Source organism: Parasteatoda tepidariorum, chromosome 1, assembly GCF_043381705.1.
Source record: "Parasteatoda tepidariorum isolate YZ-2023 chromosome 1, CAS_Ptep_4.0, whole genome shotgun sequence".
Classification (NCBI taxonomy): domain Eukaryota; kingdom Metazoa; phylum Arthropoda; class Arachnida; order Araneae; family Theridiidae; genus Parasteatoda; species Parasteatoda tepidariorum.
This window is the reverse complement of record NC_092204.1, coordinates 39203166-39223618: the sequence shown is the minus strand read 5'-3', so window position 1 is coordinate 39223618 and position 20453 is coordinate 39203166. Positions and strand designations below refer to the sequence as shown.

The following is a 20453-nucleotide window of genomic DNA, read 5'->3' as shown; positions in this document are numbered from 1 at the left end:
GGAACTTTAACCTTTGATCAGTAGAAACTATTACCTCAGGAATGTCATAAATTCAAATATTGAAGCGTATGCATGATAGTTAAATATTAAAATTTTTAATTTTTCTCTAATAAATCACAGTAATAAAATAATAAATGTTGTGAAAATTGATTTTTTTTAAATATTTATTTTTGTTTTAAGGGTTGTTTTCATTGTTAGCTTTAATCCATTTTTTTCTCTAAATCACATGCATTGCATGAATGTAAATGAGGAATTTCAAAACTATTAATTTTTAGATCTGTAAAATCACTCACTTCGGACGAAAAATATACTTAATTTATTGCAAGACGTTAATTTTTATACAATACTGTTATATAAATACTGTTTTATATAATACTGTTATATAAAAATAGATGCCTGTTTCTTAAGACAAGCGCCTTATCTGGGCGTCAGCGGGACGTTGACGTACCGCTGACGCCAACCTGTCCTAACAAACCATCAGGCCCTAGTTAGCTCAGCGTCAACAATCGGTCCAACGCAGACAACGCAGGTCCAACGCATTGCGCATGCGTTAATAACGTAAACAAATATTTATTTTGAATTTGTATTGATTTTGTTATCGTCGACTTGTTATTTAAAGAACAAATAATGACTTTGTTCAAGAAAAAGCACATTATAGCTTAGCTAAATGAAGAGAAGAAGCAATGTTTAATGTTAAAATCAAAATCTTGACTGATTTCAATGCTCTGTTGGATGTTGTCCGCCATTGCTTCCGTCGTTAACGCTACGTTGTAATCCAACAGCAGTTGATTCGGACGTCAGTCGTTGTTCAAGCTGAGCGTTCTATGACGTATGTTGTCTAGCTCACAAACTGACCAATCAGGTGTTAGCGCTGATTTCCAGCTGACGTTGTGTAACGCCGACCTGTACTTTTCTGTTATTTTGACAAACAAGCTCCGTCAATTTAAAAAAAGAAAAACTCTGTAAAATAGTTATTTCAGAGCTGTGATCGATGCGGACCATCAGCAGAATTTGCATGATCAGTCAACGCTGGGATTCGTACCGAGATCACTTCACTAGAAGGCGTGAGCTCCATCGCCTGAGCCACGGCAGCTTTTGTGTTGATATAAAAAAAATATCTTAAACTACATTTATTTTTTAAATCTTAATTATTGAAATTATATCTAAGTGTAAAAAAGTTTAAAACTATACTGCCCCACCCTTATAATTTCCGGCAATTTAACTTACCTAACTGTTTGGTTAACTGTCTGGCAATTTAACTTAACCGAAAAATTATATCCGAATACTTATAATAATCAGATGGAGTATCAATTCGATTGTGAAGTCAACTCTTAAGTCAAATCGCAGTTTTATTAATACGATAATTAAAACCATAAAATAACATCTGAAAAGTTAGTGCATATATGGCAAATTTGTAAAATGATTTGAAAAAAGATAAAATTATCTTACGGTAACATTACTACGGTAAACGAAACTGCATGGCAAAGACTAGAATTTGAATTGACAATTTTAATCTTTTTATGATTAGGTGAAGAAAACTGTTAAATTATTTTAAACACCTTTAAAGCGTCAAATATACTGAGAAAATCTGTAAAAGAACGGGATTTTTTTGCAGTGGTATGGTAATAATCAAAAAAATTTGTATTTTTTAAAAAAAAGAATTAACTATAGTTTTTTTTCTGTAGAATTTGCAGTTATTTTTTACAGTGTACAATGATTACTTACCTAAGCATCAAAACTGGCATTTTCTATAATTTCACGATTTATTAAAGGTTAAATGTTTTATATATATACTGTATAGTACTGTACTTAAGACATATTTTTTTAAAGATGCTAAAATATATATTTTTCCTTGGTCGAAATCTTCCTAATTGAATATTTTAATTAAATACCTTGCACCCCGTATTTTGTTAATATTAAAAAAACATTTCGTCTTAAATCTCCTTTTGCAAAACTTGTTGCAAGTCGAAAGAAAAAACATGTAATGGTTTATGCTTATACATGGTTTTATTTTTAAATTTTTTTTCGAAAATAGACTACGTTTTTATTTTATTTTTGTATTAAATGACCTTTGCAATAATTCAAAGATTTTTATGCTTTTTAGTTTTCCAGTTTTTTAGTCGATTCTTATTTTTAATGATTTAGCAATTTTAATATTGGTAAATTTAATATTCTTACTTAACTTTATTTTTTTTTTTTTAAATTAACTGTATTAATTTTAAAAGTTCATTTAACCACAAAAATATTTATAATCAAACCATTTTATGTTGGTATTTTCTTTTGTTAAAAACAATCATTATTATCGTTTTTTTGTAGTTATTGATGAAAGACCAATTCTTTAACAGTTTCTTAATGCTTAAATCGTTCCTTTAATCTCTCCTCCGGGTTTGAACAAAAATGAAAAATCATTTATTGTTGGAAACTCATTAGGGAACTCAAAGTTTTTAAATAGTTCTGATTCGAAGTTTCTATTTTCTTCATTTTTTAATAAAAGAACATAGTTTTCGTTTTCTTACTTTAGTTATACTTTAAAACAGTTAAAGATTTAATTGCTTTTCTTAGCATTTTTCGTAAAAATTCGTTGTATTTGTTTTTAAGTAATTTAAGTTGCTTTATTTAACTTTTTTTTGTTGCTTTATATCTGGAAAAAAAATTTTGTTTTGTATTTTCTTGGAAGAAAAATCCTTAATTACCTAAAAAAAAATCAATTTTATATCTTATTTTGTGTTCAATTAAAACATTTATATGCATATCTTATTATTTGTTATTTAATGTGTTTATCAGTAAATAAACTTTTGTTTCAGTCGCTTCACAATAGGGGCTTTTTTTCTTCATAGTTTAAAGTAATATTAACGAACATCAAGTAATTTCTAAGAAAAAAATGCCGTAAGAAATATTTTCAAAGATAGAAAAAAAATTTAAATATTTTATTATTATTATCGAAAACTATGCTTCTGAAAGAATTTTTATTCGAATTTATTTAGAATTTTTTCTGTAAGAGAAAGAATAAGAAGAATTTTTATTTAGTCTATTGCTTATTTAATATATTTTTTCTAAACATAATGAAATAAAATGGTTGAGAAACAAAGTGCTATAAGTAGAGATATTGAAACATAGTTATGCAAAACTATTTTGAAACCATGGCTTAAAATATAATTCAGATTCTACTAAAATAGAAGAAAAATGTTACATCATACATAGAATAATCTTGTACATGTTTGCGGATATGCTGTATTTTTGAAGAAATTAATACAATTTATTGTATAAAAATTATTAATTGTTTTTGGTTGTTTAAAAAACAGCACGTAACTGGTATTTAAGTAATAAATAATTCTAAATCTTCTTTGTTTTGTTTTTAAAACTATACCATCTAGTATGACTCCTTTATATATTTTCTTTATAATTTCTACCAAATCTCTTTATATTTTAAATTTTAAACTACACAAGTTTAAAAATTTCCTCTATGAAATATTCATCCAAAACTTACTGTAATGGAAAGAAAAACTATTTCGTGAACTTAATTTCTCGTAATGAAAGTTTGCGTTCTTAATTTTAAAAAGGTTATTTATTCTCGAGGGAAGTGAAAGTCAAATTAAGTAAGTAATTGAGTTAAAAACATTATTTACCCGTTCCCGTCATTTCTTATTATTTATTTCAAGTGAGTTTCTTAATTAAATAATAATTACGTACTAAAAATTTTAAAATCCAAGGTTCGTATATTGCTTAAATTTGTTTTTCGCTCATTTACATTCTTGTTTAAAATCAGTGATGTATGCAAAATGTAAAGTTCACCAATATCCGACACATTTTACTGTCGTCGTTGTTTCTTTGTTTATAGTATACGTTTATCTAAGTGTTCTTTATTCCTTTATTTTACATTCAGAAAAAAGTATGGTCAAAGCTAATAGAAGATGGTAAAATTTACCGTGCTTCTGTCTCTATGGAACCATAAAAAAGATCGGCAATTTTACCAAAGTGCGAAGATAATGATTTTAATAAAATAAATAATAAAATATTGTTTTATAAATTGATTGAGTTAAAATTGGGCAATTGTGACAAAATTTGGTAATTTTATGACGATATTTTAGAGCATTTGATAAAAATCATTTTTTCGATTAAATGTACTTTTCAGTTTTGTATTTGTTACTAAATGTGTAGTAATAAGAACTATAATTATGAAACGCAGAATTTCTGATAAACCACTACTTAATGAACGAAATAATTACCAGAATTATATACATATTTGCTAGAAATATCTTTACTATACAATGCGGTAATTTTACCAGAATTTTTTACCGTGTACCTTCTGCATTGAAAATTCTGAATTGAAATAGAACTCTAAACAATATTTATTTTCTTCGTTTGAAATTCCTTGTTTGCAAATAAAGCCATTTTATCATGTGCCCACTTTTTTAAATTTTTAAGTTAAAACACATTTAATTTTTATGTACAAATACGCTAGGGATGGTTATAGTATAACGTGATTTAAAGCTTTAAACATTTTATTCATTTTATTGATGAAAAAGAAATATCAGGGCAAGAAAATTACTGTTAAATAAATGAATATATATATTTGTTGATAAACTGAACTTTTTTGAAGCAGAAGGAGCAACATTAGAGTAAGAAATTTAAATTAAAATTATAAATCGACTATTTCCGCACTGTTGGAGCGATTTCAGTAGGTGAGAGTACATTTAAATTTTGTCAAATTGGCTACTTACATAAGTACCTGTCTATGTCGATCTCTTTTATCAAGAAACAATATTTTTCTTATGTAATAATAGAATTTGTCTCTTGTATGTTTTGCTTTAAAATAAGTTAAATATTTAAAGAAGTGTAATGCTATTTTAAACCCTTCGAAAATTGATCAGAATAACCTTTTTAAGACTTTTTTAATGCTATTATGTTATTTTAGGAGGGCCCTCTGTTCGCTGCCGCTCACCAACCCCGATGATTGCTTCGCAATAATTATTGTTTCTTGGCAGAAAGCAGTTTTTCTACGAAATTTTAAAGTATTCACGTAACCTATGTGTACTAAAAAGAATTCTGTTTGCTTACGCTTGTTCCTCCACTTTTCACGTCCTAATATTAATATTTATTAGAATTATAAATATTTAGATTTATTGGTGAACAAAAGTAATTTTTTAAAATATACATTTATATTGTTATAGCATTATATTTATCTAAGAGACTTGGTACGTACACAGCCGTAGTTTAATTTTTTCGCTAACTAAAGGGGTGGATATATTAAATACTAATTTTGCTTGCATCATATTGTGCATTAAGCTGATCGTTAAGTTCTAAAGCATTTAACGAAATAATTTAACTATAATTTATTATAGCATATTATCATTTGCACAAATTTAGTAATTTTAAAACGGTTAACAAGATTAGGCACCTTTTTAAATAACTACTTTATCTTAAAATGTAGCGCGGAGGTGCGTTATAATAATAATAAAAAAAAATAAAAAAACAATTCTCGTAGTTTTAAACTCATTGAATAATGCGAAGTTTTTTGAGCATTGCGTAGTTTTGAACATTGAATAATAAGATGTGCTAACCTTAATCCTTTTATGAGTTGGCCAATAAAGAAATTTTTGTAAAAAATAGGTTTGTACGAACATACATAAATTTCAAAATTTAATCAATGTATAATGTAAAATTTCAAATAGGATTTATATTTTTTCTAACCGATATTATAAGAAATTATTTATCATAAATGCCTCGCATGCAAAAAAAAATAATCATTCAATAATCAACTATGTCTGTGACCATCTCTCATACAAGTTGATAGCCTGTGTCAGTGATCAACTTACACAGGTTTCACTGTGTGTATTCTTTTCAGCTTTTGCTTCAGTGTTTATAAATGTCTACCTGAAAGTATTTTGGTGACAATATCAGAAAAATAGTATTCGGGACTTTCTGAATAGCTACTCATGTTTCGTAAAAATAATTGAGACTTATTTCATGCCCAAAGTACAACAATTGAAGGAATTATTATTTAAAAAAAAATTTGATAGCTAAAGATTTTTAGCATTTTATTGGTATAAATCTATTTTACATGCATCAAATAATATTGGAAATTTACAAAACAGTTTTCTGTAATCTTTTTATTTTGATCTTAAGCAAAAATTAGGCATTACTGTGATAAAGCAAATAATATTATTTTTCAGTTTCCTTTTTTTCTTATGAATAAAGCAAAGAACGAGCATAGTTGCAAAACCAAATTTGACCTCAGTATATCTATAATCTCGGGTCGTTCCTCTCAACTTAAGTGTCACTCCCAATTCAGAATTCAAGGAAGAGTAAGACATAATATAGTATATGCGAAAATATGCTAGTCCTTATTTCCCTTTAGAGGCAAAGAATGTCAAAACTGACATTGATACGTATGAGGGCGCAATCCAAAATAACATTCAAAGAAAATAATTGTACCGAATTGAAGACATGCTATTTCATGTTTGTAGATGTACATCGCTGAAAAAAAAGTGAACTCCCAAAATAACATTCGATCTAATAATCGGATTGTCATGTATTGGTTCGAGGACTTAACCTTAAATATTCTAATTAACTAGAACAGGGGTATTTTAAAAGACGAAAATTACACTTTCTCTGAATAAACATGTCTTCCTTTCGACGGATTTGGATAATCGACCCTTAAAGTTATATAAGAATGCTAAGGCTTTTTATTTTTAATTTATTAAAAAGTTTTAACACCAACTCCACATTTCACATTTATATTAAAAAATTATTTTTGGAAATGCGCTGTAAAACCTTGCTTCTATCGATATTGCAGTTTTACTAATTATTTTTAATTCTTATCTTCATTATTTTTCCAACGATAGCAATTAATATAAATCTTTTATGACTATTTTAAAAGAAATTTCGATATTTTAATACAGCTGGCTTATGACTAAAATTGAAAGAAGATGCCGTGTATTCATTCAATTCCAATTTATTTTTATTCCTTATTTTAGATATAGAAGCGTACATAAAGTCTAAAAAATATAGGGATTTTGAGAAAGAAAAATTTTTTTTTCATTATAATTCCAATAAGTACGAATATAAAATAAAACGATTTTTTGAAATAGACATTTTTGGAATACAGTACATCCTATTTATTAAACTCTTCATGAAATAAATATAGAAATTATTTCTGCTTTGACATTTTATCTTGCGTTAATTTTTTTTCTCTTTCACTATTGTCTTCTTCATTCGTTGCCATCGCCATGGTTATATTTTTAAGTTTTTATCTTGTCTTTTCAGACGAAAACAAAAGAATAGAAAGGAGAAATCCAATACTTTACGTTTATTTAAAGCTTACGCATTTTACTTTTAAGCGAAACTTATTTCTATTGCGTTTTTATTTAGTTTTCTTTTATCGCTAATACAAAACTCCGATTGCTTATTTCTTTTTTTAAAAAAATTCAAGTTTTCGAACAGGAAGTAATTTTATTTTATTATTGTATACGCCTTATTTAAAGTTTTTGAAAATTTAATTTTGTTAATTCCGTTTTCTCCATATCGTTAGCAAAAAAAAATCTTTTTTACTTTCTCTCATATCATCATTGAAAATTATGTAAGGGCTCATATTTCAAATAAAGCCGCTTTTAGAATTTAGATAACAAATATTTTTGCTGGAAAGTTTGATTATATTATATCTGACTCATTTTAAAATATGAGAAAAAAAGTTTTTATTGTATTTCCTTCATTATTTGAATTTGAAGCTTTTATATCACATTTCAACTTTTTATTTGAGTTCAATTATTTTTATCGTCATCTTCTAATTCTTTCAAACTATTGTTTTTCGTTAGCTGGGAGCGACATTTATTTTATTGGGAAGTAAAATTATTTGTAAAACTGAAATGGGTTTATTTTTAAGAAAATGAGTACTTTCAATATATTTACGGAAAATCTTAACTTATTACTGTTTTTTACCCTTCAAACAAATTGTATATATGTTGATTTGTATTTATAATTATCTGAAATAAAGCAGCTTATTTTTAAAATTTTTTTTTTTTTACTTCTTCTGCTTTTGCACATTTTTATAATTAACTTAACTGTATTTGATTTTTTATTCGACATGTTTCTGTTACTATTCTAACTAATTCTCGAGAATGACACAATATATTAATTTTTTTGCGACTAATTTTATTACAATCATTGCAGAATGAGTAAAATAACTTTTTTTATATTTAAATTTGAGTTGTTAGTTTTTTTATAATTTTATTATAATTAGAATCTTAAAATTATTATTTTTATTTTAAATCTTTTATTATAAACTAGATGCTTAAGATAACTTTTTGTGCTAGCCATACACATGCAATATATTTTAATAAAATAATAATTAAAATATTTTCTTAATCAAGTGTTATTCAAAATGTACTTTGCACAATAATTTTTTAAAATAATTTCTACTTTTAAAAATTTTTGGTCTCAAATAATATTAATAACGAATGTTGTTAAATGAAATGATTCTATTATTAATAGTTTAAAGGAGAAAATTGAAGTTTAAAATAAAAATACTTGGTGGTTTTTTTTTTTCTTTACAAATTATAAATTACACTCACCTCCATAAATTAAAAATAATGCCAGCTTCGTCAATAGTTTCGAAATAAAACAAACGTGATTTATTCGTAAAGCCCATTTATTATACAAAAGATAAGGAACAAAAGAGATGGTGTTTGAACCATTTATGACAACTACGTCTTTTGCTCCCTGGAGCAATTATAAATAGTATCTCCTTTCAAAAAATTTAATATTACATGGTTAATAAGATGGTTAATGCATTGTGTGTCTCCCATGCGAGAAAATGCATTCCATGCAACTCCCTAAGCATGCTACGAATCAAATAATCGTTCTGATCTTGGGGGAAATTACTGCATTCGGCAAGCAATGCTCTCCGATGTTCCGGTACTCATGTAGGAGTTGTTTGACTGGCTACAACTCCTCAGTTAAGCAAGCTCCATGCATATTTTATAGGAATCAAGTCAGTTGAGAATGCTAACAGGTATAGAATAATACAAGTGATATCTACAGATTGAACAGCGACCTATAATTCTACCACGAAAAAAAAACTATCCTCGTGGGTCCTATGGTATTGTAAGAATCCTAAAAAACTCTGGATTGCACCAGCAATAATGAAAAGCGGCAAAACAAAGCAGACGACTCAGACTTTATTTTGAGCCCAACAACCAGACGATTATTTTGGAACTTCTTAGAGTTGATTTGTTTTTCCAGATGGCAGTTTTTGGTGCGGAGTTCGGTAAACCCATTACGAGAAAACATAAAACTTATTGGTACGAAAGCTGAACTACCCGTTGTGGGAGAGAAAAAGTGAAATCAGTATGGAATACCATCTAGTAAATTTCGATTAATTGTTGCTAGTGTTTTAATATGGAATGATCTGTATTAAATAATTTGCATGAAGTCTTGGCTTAATTCTACTAAGTATTCGTTACAGATTGGATTGGCGATGTTTGGAAGGACTTTAAAATTTGCAATCTGTAGTGTAAATTTGGCGTGATTCGGTGGCTTATTGCTTTTTAGACATTTTGCATTTGCATTTTGGAATTTCTTATGTGACTTCGTGGGGGAGCTGGAGGTTTGCTTTTTTTCATGGTAGTGTTTATGCATTTGCTATTTTCGTGTTACGATTTTCTATGTTTTTGCCTACATCAATTTTTGGAAATAATCGTGAAAAGATCATTTCGGCGTTAGCAACAGTTGGGGAACAAGCGTCAACGTATTATTTTGGCGTTGGCTACATTTTAAAATCATGCCAAATGTGTACTGGAATTTTACTAAAGTCTTTTTGATAACTTAAATAAATGTATTTTTTTTAAATTAAAAAAATAGCTCGTCAGTTCTAATACTCGTCACTGTACTTTAAGTAACATCTATATTTATAAACATAGATATCCCACAGAAACTTAGGCTTCTAACTCCAAAAAAATTACAACAATTTTTAAGATCCACTGTTCTTTTAAATATTACATAATTTATATGCAGTTTTTTTTTCTAGTTTGAATCAAAAATAAATATTATAAAATTTCCGAGTGTGAAATAAGCAAAAATAATAATTCTTTGTAAAAAATAAGTAGTGAAATGTCTGATGAGATCTGCTGCAGTAGAAAAATTAGATGTATGTTTGTAAAAAAAAAAGTATCAGCAGATTGAATGCCCGGTTAAGTTGAACCACAGTATCTTGTGAGCAAATGAAAGAAGGTTTATTTTGAAGAATAATGTAGTTCAATTTTACATTTAAAGAAGTTAACAGCAAATTTTAGTTAGTTCGCAGTTTTAAAAACCTGAGTCATATTGATTACAAATAAAAATTTATGGATTGTTTAGACAATATTCTGATTTTTTTATTGTTGATGATGCATGTGGAAAATTGTCATGTGATGGATCATCACTGGATAGCGACCAAACTAACTTGTTACCTTATCTTACCTTATAATTTATGAAATTGGAGGAGGATTTATGATGGATGAGTTTTTTCTTTCAAAGTTGTATTTGCCCTTCGGGTATTTTTTCTTTTTGATGCAAATACTAGTTTCATATCCTAAGGCTTCCTTTAAGCTTTCCGTTTTTTTTTTGTTGTTGTTGTTACTTTTTCTTATATTTTTGTGTCATATATATTTTGAAAGGCTTTATTTTTCAGATATAAATACCGGTTCTATGATTATTCCACGATTCAAAAGTGCCCTTGGGAAGTTTCCTCTTCAATTTTTCGGTACTTTTGACATTTTTCTCCACTCATAATTCTCATTATCTCAGTGTTCATAATTCTAAATTCAATGGAACATACATTTTATTACATTCAGTACGTTTCGTCTTAAAAGTTTTCGAATTTAATTTGATGCAGCATGAAGGTCTCCGGGTCTTTTGCGATTAAATTCTATATTTAATTTAATATAAATCTCAATAATTGATCTAATTGAATATAATTATCATTATTTTTTTGTATTTAAGATTGGCTCAGTAGAGTCGGTCTGGTGGTGTTATATGTTACATTCAATCAAATCTAAATTGTACTTACGTAAGCGGTTTGTTCATGGTAATAAATACTGGATGTTCTGTAATTATCTCTCAAGTTTTAGAATCTTTGTCAAAAATTTAAAAGGTATATACATTTGGGGTCGCAGATTACTGTTTAAGCATTAAAAAAGAAACATTTTGCCAATATCTGACAGATCATTATTGCAAAAAGTGATGTTAAAAAAACCACTTATTCACCGCAGGTATCCGTGGTAGTACAAATGCTATTTGAATGTGTTTTTCATAACCGCCTTTCACATCGTCTAAGTTTCCTACGTTTATCAAATAGGTGCTGATGTTTTTTTATTTTTCCTTGTTAGTAACTCTATAAGTTTTGATAATATGTTAGTTTCTAAATTTCTAAAACTATAACTTGTGGCCCCTGATTTGTATATTACTACGTATCTCCTTATATCTTGTTGCTAAGCTTGTATTTTCAGTTCAGTTATTTCCAACCCTTGATCAGTTATTCCCAACCCGTTCCGAATCATTTCCTCCTTTGCAATATTTTCAGAAAGTCAACTGCCCTTTAAAAATTTAAAACATCTAACGATATGTATTCGCATTTTAAAAACTAAACCACAAAAGCATGGAAAATTTAGGTATACCAATGTTTAATTTTTTTTGTATTAACAAACTAATTATTTAAACGAAATAAATTAATAATACTTCAATTATCAGAAAAAAATTACTACTTTGACAAATTAGTAGGTTATATGTCATTTTTGATTAATGCTTCTAATGTGGGCTGTGATTGTTTTTTATCCTCATTATTTTCACGGTTTTGTGTAAGACAAAAATCAGGCTATTTCAACTTTCGTCGTTTTAATTTTTAACGTAATTGAGAAGCATGAGCTACTGGGAGAAGTCGACGGAAATGAAAACAATTTCCAGATAACTTATCGATTCTGGAAAATACTTATACTTTAATGAAAATTAAAATTCTGAGACTGATTTTTTTCTATTTTAATCATTTTTTTTAATAGAAATTCATCTTGCCGTAAAAATTTATCTTGCAAGACCTCGCGAATATTTTCAACACTCTAAATCTTTATGAAACCAAATTTAGCATCTGATATATTTATTAAATTTAGCATTAGATTTTAGTTTTTTTTATGATGCAAAGAAGTCTATTGTAGAAATTAAGTCTAATCAGATTGGCCTCATTTTCCCATATTCATATATTTTTGTTTTAAGTACCTGGCAACTTCCATGCATAATTAGTTTCTTTATGTTCTTCATTGCTTCGTGCCTGTCTTTGTGCTAAGTTAGAAATATGTAGTGAAAGAATTCAAATATTTGTGAAAGAACATAGAATAAGTCACTTAATAATTGAAATTTGATGGACTTGGCTTACTCGAAGTAGAATGTAAATAACAGTTGCTAACGTAAAAAAATGCCACGTTTCAACAAACAATCAAGATCGAGATACCCGCACTACGTCACTTGCAGGTATCCCATTGGATACTTGTGATAGACTTCATCGTAGGTTAATCCTGGCATTTGTCGATTTAAAAGTTAATCAGGTTCGACACACACGTTTACGTCACTAACATGTATCCAATTAAATTTGATTTAAATCACCTGGTTTGGCATAATTATTTCACTTCTTCTCGAGTTTTAAGTACCAATTGGTTTTCAAATTATGTAAATAAATATAGCCATATTTACACACTACTGCTTAGATTTATTTCTATAAATTGCATCTCAAATATTCTTATTTTATATTTAAATCATTTTCAGACTTATTTATTTTTTTATCTTTTGCTAAATATTTACTAAGATTTTTTTTTCAATCTGGTACTTAAGTTAAACACAACTTAATGCTGTTTTGCTCTTACATCTCCTCGTAAACCCACCTTTTTTTTTCTAACTATTCTATTTTTGCCATTTCATGAATTCAATGCGTTTTCGATTTCGAATCTCTTCTCGAATGTTGAAGTAAATGAGGGAGGTCTGCATTCAAATCCATTGGTCCTTCACAAGGAAGAATGACAAACGTGCTCATATTTTTGATTTTGCACTTATTCATCCACGATTCTCTGGTGTCTGAATGGTACGAGTATTCCTTTCGTGTTCACTGCATAAAAATGAAACGCCTTCTTTTATGCCTAACATACATATATAGGGAGCAAAAAGTAACAGCGTTAAGGGAAGAAATGGTCTTTTCTTGAAATCTTAAGGTAGGCTTTTATACATGTGTTGTGAAATGTGTGCACATTCCCCATTTTTTATCTTCCCGGAGGCTGACAACATATTTAAAGTGTTTTCAAAATATTTCAATCTCAGTATTTGTACTTTAAGAATTCTTTTCCAGAACGTGCATATCTTTTCGTTATTCAAAAAATGCTGTAAAGCTATAAATGTTGAATTTTTTGCTTTGCGTTTCTTTTTTATAAAATGTAATCAGATTACAAAGTAATGCTTGTATATCTTTTATTATGTAAATCTAACTAAGTCTTAATCTCAATGTCTGACTATCTTCCACATGAATTATAAGGGTTATCCAAAAGGAAAGTGTTCGCGTATAATAACGCCAGAAATATAACAGTGATCACTGAGAGTAAGGTTGGAAGCATTCCCGTAGACTGTATATATTTATTTGATTAGTTCACGTGAGAGCATTTTAAGTCAATATAAAATCACTCTAAAACGAAATGCTTTAAGTTCTAAAAGAAAAGTTCTGAGAAAAGAATAAAATGTGGTAAAGCTTTTAGCTACAGAAAATGATTACACCTCAGACAGAGTTCTGAAATAATGTCATAAGTCTCAGCTCTTAAATTACTTCTTCATTTCATCAGCAGCAATTGATTTGTTTTTAAATCATTATGTTTTCTTGACCAAGTCTAAGCAAATCCGACATTGGTACCCATCTTTCACGAAAACCTTTTCGCTTTTAATTCATAGTCATTTATTCTGAACAGAGTCAATATAAATACTACTTTTTGGTGATATATGTCCGCATTTTGTGCCCCTTCTGCCACTTGAAAACCATACTACTATGTGCTGTTCTGTTCGGATTTATCCATTTTTAGAACGATTTTACACTTAAAATGCTTCCTTTGAAGATGGAAATGCTTTGACTTTTGTATATATGACGCTATCACACGTGTGCCCATTTTATTTAAGTACCCCTTTCATCTTTTCAACTTCAAGTATCTGTACCGAATTCATAAAATAGAATTTATAAAAATAAACTAATTAATGTGAGGCATTAGGGTATAGATTTTTTTACATTTAAATATNTTTATGCACCCCGCCCAATTACGTTATAAATTAACTTTAATTCTAGTATTTCTAATTTTTTTATATAGTTTACATATGGACCCAGTCTTACTTCACTAGTGGAGTAAGATTGGGTAATTTGTTTTTTTCTTAAAAAAAAGAAGAAAAAAACATTTGTAACCAAAGTAGTGCAGTCCTATGAATTCTAGGAAAATTATATTGTATACCTCTTAACAATGAATATCCTGAATAAATCTGTCAGTGTCTGGGTCGAACAAGTATCTCCAATAGGCCTTCGAATCTTAGCTAACCTGTCTTACCCCACTTCCCCATTAATATCACTCTCGAAGAATTAATGAGAAACTCAAATTAAAGTTTTTCTTCTTAGGGAAAACTTTCCTTCATGTAACTGAAAGCATCTTTGTCGAAACACCGAATAGTAGTTTACGTAAGTAGACTTAAAGTTTTGTTAACATAGAAAATTTTAGGCTTATAATACAGAAAATTCTATAATATGAAACTCGCGTTTCGAAAACCCGATTTCTTTCAGCTTCCATTTAAACACGATAATGAGAAAAACTAAATTTTTTAATACTAAGTAACTAATCTGGTTATTGGAAATGCTTCATGATGTTAAAATATAGCACGGACATCTCTCTACTTAAATTAATAAAGGATGATGAAAATATGTTAATTATTCTTTCCATTTCCTCAAGGGAGATGTTTGCTCGATGATTGAGAACTGGAATATTTTCCAAACCGTTTACATATTAAAACATTAACAGATATTGTACACAATTAAAATTTGACAATACCCTCGAATTTCCTTGTTAAATTTATCTAATATTTTTTAGTATTTTATTTAAAACATTTGTACCTCATTGTTGTTCTAGAATTTAAGTATGTTATATAATTTCGTTGTATTTTAAATAGTTATTTTTAGTTTATTTAAAAAAAATTATAAAATTATTTAAAAATTACAACAGAATTAATGAAAAATCGAAAAAATAACTTTGTTTTTGTCACACTTTGATTGAAAAACGTAGCGTGACTTACATTCGAAAGAACGTTCAGGTACAAAGCACATTCCATAAAATCTAGAAGTTGTATTTTAGGTAGTGGCAACACAGCGAAACTGAAAAATAAAAGTGCAGTCAGTTTTTTTCCTTCAAGATGTTCAAAACTGAGCGTTTATAAATATTCTAAATGAAGCAGGCGATTTTATATTCATAGTTTCATGCTTTTTTTTGACGAATAGTTTTTATTTGTTCTACAGAAATGTAGGTGAATGATTCAGAGTTAAAAACGAAATGCGTTTTGCTGTGTAATTGTTTGGGCAATATAGTTCCAGATACAGTTAAGATATCCAACTGAGTGAAAACTGGCAATTACAACGTAAATTTTGATTATTTTTTTTTTTACTGTTTTTATTTGAGCTTTTGTGCATTAGTGTTCTAATTCTTTTAAAAAATTGTGTTTTCTGATTATTGTAAAAGAAGGTAAAGTTGTTTTTTCACATGCCGATAGACGAAACTGAAACTGTAAGTAAACTCCAGAAAACGAACTTATTATGTTTTTCTTTTGCTTTGAGTATTATAACTTTATTAATTTAAATAAATTATACATTTACGATAAATTCTAATTCATTTTTAAATAATTAATTTTTTGTCAGAATTTTTCAAATTTCAACATTTGTCTGATTTCTATTTTACTTATATAAAATTAAATTTTATAAAACCAAGATAGGTTACATTTTCGCAGTATTTTTCTTGTTTTTTGAATGTGAACTACAACTTGTTGTAAAGACTTAGAGAATTGTATGTGATTAGTGTACACACAAAAACGAATTTTGTTAACATATTTAAAATGATATTTACTATAATTTGGCATAATGCTACTGATCGAGGTCAACTCCTGTTCGTCAAAAATTACCATAATTTACAATCTTTTCCTGTCCCTTTGACGCCCGGTGGCTGAGTGGTAGCGCATCGCGCTCCCGTGCCACAGGTCCTGGGTTTGATCACAACCACCTAGAGTAGAAGACCTGGGAGCTTGTTTATGACGTCACGATCAGAAGGCAGAAAAGAGCATTGCTGTTTTCTACCTTCAGAGTGATCAGAGGAGGTTGTGAAGATATGAGGATAGTCGATTCCTTATTAGTTTTATTGTGTTCCTCTCACTTTTAAAAGCTAAAAATAAGAATCAAAATTTTTTTATGATCTGAATAATTGTGTATATATAATCTTTGCCTTAATATAATAAATTTAAAATGAATAAAAAAAAATCATGATAAAAAATAAGTAAATTAATGCAGTAAGAAATTTTAGATTAGTTTTTAAAGATTTTTTTTTGGTTATTTTCATAAGATTTATCCAAACCTTTTTTCAAAGGATAAATTTCAATTTCAAACTATTTTAAGAGTAATCAATCATATTAAATAAATATCAATTGATTAAAAATAAAAATATTTTCCTAAGAATTGAAAATTAGTACTTAACATTACATTCATGGAAACAAAATGTTATTGGAAAGAACACTTAACGTAAAATTCTGTAAAAAAAAGCATAAAAATGTTTATCCTTTATAAACCGTTGAAATATTTATAGCAAATGTACATAATTATTCTGAATTTTTTTTATTTACTGCAGTAAACTGACAAATTAACATCTGCCTCTCTAATTTCTTTCTATGTTCTTTTGTTTTGCATACATGTGATAAAAATGATTTAATATGACTTATTAAATAAGCTGAATCATTACTTTGATGATGTAGACTAGAACTTTAAGAATGAGGTATTTAAGTATATGAAGATTGATTTTATCATAAAGTATAAGTATGCTTTAATAATGACACAAACATATATATAGAACAAAAGCTTTATTTAAATCAGTAAGGAGAAAACATGTATACAAAAGCAAATAACATTTTAAAAAATTTTATTTTAAAACATATATCATTAATTATATCATTACTTGCAATTTCAAGATTACTATACTTCTGAAGAAAACATTGTAATTGTCATACATTTTTAAATTACCAAACATTTTATTTTAAAACATAACCCCATAAGGCAAAAAAAAATTTGGAACCAGGGAAAATTTTTACTTTATCAATTTAATTGCATTATAATCATGGGTTCAAAGGCAAAAAATTTTTCTGACTAAAATTCCCAACATACCTCCCCAACATACAACACATATGCAAAATATCTACAAAGCTCTCTCATAATATATCAAATTTATATACTGACCAAAAACTATTTGTTTATCTCTTCCCTTAATAAAATAACAGGAGCATAAAAAGTACACCAATATAAATAATTAATGCAATTTTTACTTATTACATTATATAATTACTTGCGATTTCAAGATTACTATACTTCTGAAGAAAACATATTGTAAATGTCGTATATTTTTAAATGACCAAATTTCCAAACATTTTATTTTAAAACATAACCATAAGGCAAACAAAAATTTGGTAAAAAAATTTCATGGATAATTCAAAGTATTTGCTTACATACTGTATTTTTCCGGGCATGTTAATGAAACAATCTTTTTCGAAAATACTGCCCGTTGATAAAAAATATGTCAAAGTAACACAGTAAATTACTAATGATTCTATAGTAGTTATTAAATACTTTACCATATATGAACCATTCAAATTTCCCGACACTTTTGCGCCTGTAACTTGTTGATATTGAGAAATTTAATTATCCGAAAGAAGGAAATGAAAAAGGATAGTAAATTAAATAAAATATTGAATGAAATACAAAAATGTCTTTACATAATCTAAATTTTCGACTTATTTTTTAAATACTATTCTATATTATAAATTAAATCTGGAGTTATAAGTAAATTGCCAATTAAATTTTCCTTTAAGAAAAACACACAAATATCTCATACTTATGGAGCTTTTAACTATTTTTATGGGATAATAAGAAATATATATTAGTAAAAACAAAATTTTAGTTTCTTAAAACTGCAGTTTCTGATGAGATGTACCCCAAAATATAATGTAAATAATGCAAAGTAGTTGCATTACATCACCCAATAATTAAAACTAAGAAAAGTTTTGAAAGTAAACAGGAAGTTTATGAAAAAAAGACTATTATTTACAATACATTTTTAAAACTATAAAAACATTAGATTAAATTGAAGCTGTAAATTATGACCTTCCTATTAATCATTTTACAATTTATGATAATAATTAAATATTTGTTTTTAAAAGTCTTGATGTAAGACATCCTATTAATCATTTTACAATTCACAATAATAATTATATATTTATTTTTAAAAGGTGTGATGAAAAACAATCTACTTTAGGAAAGCATTAAAAGTGATAATCCTTGTTAATTTAAACATATAATAAATCTTTATAAATTTAAACAAATATTCTTAGTTAAAAGTTAAATACAAATTTTAAATATTTTTTGCATAAATGAATCAATTGTTGCAGTTGTGTGTCTTGGGGAAAACGAAATACCTTGTGATTATCATCATAGTTCCCTCGACACAAGAGAACACAACAAGCATAAATCATGATTGATGCCTGAAAAATAAACAGATATTAAGACTCTTGGCTGAAACTAAAATATTAATTTATCGACACTTACCTCAATTTCTCATTGGAATAATGAAAATAAAAAAAATTGTTTTACTTCCCAAAAAATATATTAAAAAATATTTTTCTTAGTTATCTGAATCTTAAATAAATTTTCTAAAGTTTTGGTTAATATAAACAAAGTTCTGCTAAATGTAGTCAACCATCTCTAAAATAAGTGTTCAATTAAGTAATTTATTCACTAAAATTTTCTTTATTTAAAATACTTAAAAGTATTTTAACAGCACATTAGAAGCACTATAAGTTAACAAGGACACCAAACCTTGAAATAGAATTAGAAACTAATAATTTTATCCCCGAACATTTGGTACATTTAGAAATTCTTCAATATTAAAATTCTTCTCAGGCATATTTAAATTTAAAATTCTAATAGCTAAATATAAACAAATGTAACTTCTATCAGCATTCTTCAGATAAACACATATGGTATTTTTTTCTAAAATTTGTTTAAATTTAATTTCATTAGAGTTAAAAATAACTACTTTTCATCACTAATACAGTTTAAATGTCTTTGTAATTCTTATCTAAAGTAGTTTTACAATTTTGGTAATCTTATACCAACTGCTAATTCTACATTTCAAATTATTTAGTATTTTTACTGAGAAAGATATATACAAATCTCTAATCTAACATACATAATGTACAAAACATTACAAACATCTTATTAGTATTTCAAGAAATTGCATATTTTATTCTTACAAACACTAAAAAGTTTAGCAGTAAAACATGTTGGATTGTAACTAATATATTTTAATTTGCTTATATAAATGTATAATTCAAACATATTTTAACCGATTTATTGAAATGTATATTTTATAAACAATTCTAGGGCTACTTAAAATCTTGAGCAGTCTATTTAAATCGCTTAGATTCATTTAAGATGCTTTAGCTCATGAAGTATGAATATAAAATACAATCGAATGCTTTTGTAATTTTATATTTGAATACTAAATTATGTTATTTTATAATTCAAATGGAAATAGATCAGATAATACATATAAATACATTAGAAACTCAACGTCTCACAACACAACACCCATGCAAGTTAAATTATATACGTGCTTTCAATCCGATTTCAAGCTTAATTTACAACATATTAGAGAAAAATCTATTGAAATTAAACATAACACATTCATAAAAAAAATAGTAACTTTTACTTACTTCGATATCTCTTTAAATCTTCGATATAAAATCAAATTTTGCTGCAACTTTCACGTGTAAACAACGCTCGTCAATGGCGTTCCTATGTTAGAGCTACAGACGCTATTGCCTTCTCTTCGTGACGTCACGGGGTTGAAATCGTTGAACCAGCAGGCCTTGACCTTCTAGTAGGTGTTGGTTTGATCCTCGGGCCGGGCAGGGTCGACTAATCCTTTCATCCCTGCAGTGGGTCGATGAATGAGTACCAAGCATGCTTGGGAACTAAACACTGGGGGTTTCGCGTTCGGCTGGCCACCTAACCGGAACATCTGCTTCTGCGCCCCAGAGCCCAAGGTCAAGAAAACTGAGATGGGCACAGTAGGTCTTGGCCCTCTATGGGCTGTCGCGCCGCTGAGTTTAGTTCA

The 20453-nt window shown here is 27.7% G+C and overlaps 1 protein-coding gene and 1 long non-coding RNA gene across 6 annotated transcripts in view; one reads left to right on the top strand and one right to left on the bottom strand.

Moving 5' to 3' along the window:
• Nucleotides 1-20453, top strand: part of LOC107447019 (peripheral plasma membrane protein CASK) — a 584473-nt gene that overhangs the window by 295642 nt on the left and 268378 nt on the right. The gene's annotated exons all lie outside the window — the stretch shown is intronic.
• Nucleotides 17127-20271, bottom strand: LOC139425176 (uncharacterized). Its single transcript, XR_011636454.1, has 2 exons — nt 20050-20271; nt 17127-18816 (listed from the first exon to the last, which is right to left on the bottom strand). It is a non-coding gene; the product is annotated as an uncharacterized lncRNA (long non-coding RNA).